Raw genomic sequence first — 2,084 nt, forward strand, 5'->3', positions numbered from 1 at the left:
CCACGTAAAAAGAAAAAGATGCAATCATACTACTCTCTGGTTCTTAAGTTTGCACATTAGTACCTCTCAGTGCCTTTCCAAATTTAATGTTAAACAACAAAAACAAAACAAAAAAACAACCACCAAGTCAATGTGTAGGTCTCAAAACCCTGTGTAAGTAAATAAGAACCTAAGAGAACTGAATGTGTCTTTTAACAAGAAATCTAGGTAATTAATATGATAAACTTCAGCTATAATTCTTTGCATAGCATTTAAAAACAAAACCCAGGGGCTGCTGCTGGGGCTCAGTGGCAGAGTGCTTGCCTAGCATTGGGTGAGGCACTGGGTTCAATCTTTAGCATTGCATACAAAAATAAGCAAAATAAAGGCATGCTGTCCATTTATAACTACAAATAATAATAATAATAATAATAGAAAAAACCATTCATTTGCTTCCTTTTTCAGGTTAAATTATCCCTCGTGGGGCCAATTTTTTAAGCTTTGGCCAGGAAGATCCAACAAGGTTCTATGGCATATTAGAGCCTTACCCCCTGACTTGATTGTATTCAAAGTTTTGCCAAAATGAAAAATTGAAACATGTGCCTTGGGGCAGTGCTGCAGAACTACAGCATGACTCCTGGTTTTCACTTAAGTGAAGGAGGCCATTCTGGAAATCAAAGTTACATCTGCCCATGCTAACTAAGCACTCAGCTGGGAATAGATAGAGGTCAAAGCTCAGAACTTGTTCCCCTACTACCATCCCAGGTGAATGTATTTTGCTGGTGTAATCTCCATTGCTGGGATTCTTGGACCTTTTCCCACAAGATTTCAGAAAGCAGCCTTTGGATGCATGTCCTACAGTAGGATTTATCTAATGTCTTCTGAATTGGTAAGAATTGTATTGGAAACTACAGTTAGATTATTTCTAACCTCAGCAGGGACAATTCTACACTGTCAGTGGAAAGAAATAGTCAGCGATTTTGAAGTGTGTGTGTGTGTGTAGGGGGGGGGAGATAAATATAAATTACAGTAATATAAAAAAGTACCCCAGTTTAAAAACATGTGGTAATTGCAGCTTCTTTCTTAAGCTTTCTGTGTGTGCTAAAAATCAGCTAGACTCTGCTGTTTGCAGAGTTTTTTTGCTTACTATAATATCAGAGATTAAAAAGGTGATGGGGGAGGGAAGTCAAGCTGCTGTTCCAATAACCAAGTCTCCTTGTTGGCTGCTAGGAATATCTATGGCAAGCAGTTTCTTCAAAGTATATGTTTCTAATCTATTAATACTAAGTGAAGTCTGGGAATCATCAGGAAAAGGGAATATATGAATGCCCCTGTGTGTACTTGTAGGGTAGGGACATTGTGGCAGCTCTAGACTGCTAGAGACCTGAGGAAGAAGGGAGAGGAGGAAAGAATGGAAAGAATGCTGTTAGAGATGGCAAATGCTGTAAAGGGCAAAGAACCATGTTTTGTTTAGGGTATCCCAGCCTCTTCCACGTTGAACTTTGTCATTTCTCATTTCTGGTCCTCATGTGTCTGAGACTTAATGTCAGTTTCTGTTATATTTATTACTTTATTATACTTACTTTAATTGTTAGTCATTCTTATCCAACTTCTGAAAATGTTTGCAAAGGACAAGGACCTTAGTTGTTCTTATTTACCACTGATAAACTCAGTTTTGTGAATAAAAGATTGAACATCAAGATGCTCTTCAAATGTTACCACTCAATAATCTAAGTTCTAGGATGATTGCACTAGAAACAGTATTCTTAAAAATTGTGTTCCCCCCCCCACCACCTGTTATATGTATTTAGATGCAAAAAATTATGGCTAGTTTAAAACTAAGAGTTTAGGGTATGACGTTTGGAATACGATCACCATTATCAGTAGATATGTGCCACCATTTCATTCCTATTATGAAGACTCCATATTTTTTTCTGGTAAACTGTTTTCAAGTCCTTGCTCATTTATCAAGTCTGCATCCAATCTATTTTAGGACTATTTGTCACCACAGTCTGACTACAACTGTTTACATGTGTCTATCATTTTGGTCATCATTGTCCTAAGTCTGACCCAGAGCTGCTCTTAACACTTGGCAGAGTCCTAGT

The sequence above is a fragment of the Marmota marmota genome, unplaced genomic scaffold, assembly GCF_001458135.2.
Source record: "Marmota marmota marmota unplaced genomic scaffold, marMar, whole genome shotgun sequence".
NCBI classification, from domain to species: domain Eukaryota; kingdom Metazoa; phylum Chordata; class Mammalia; order Rodentia; family Sciuridae; genus Marmota; species Marmota marmota.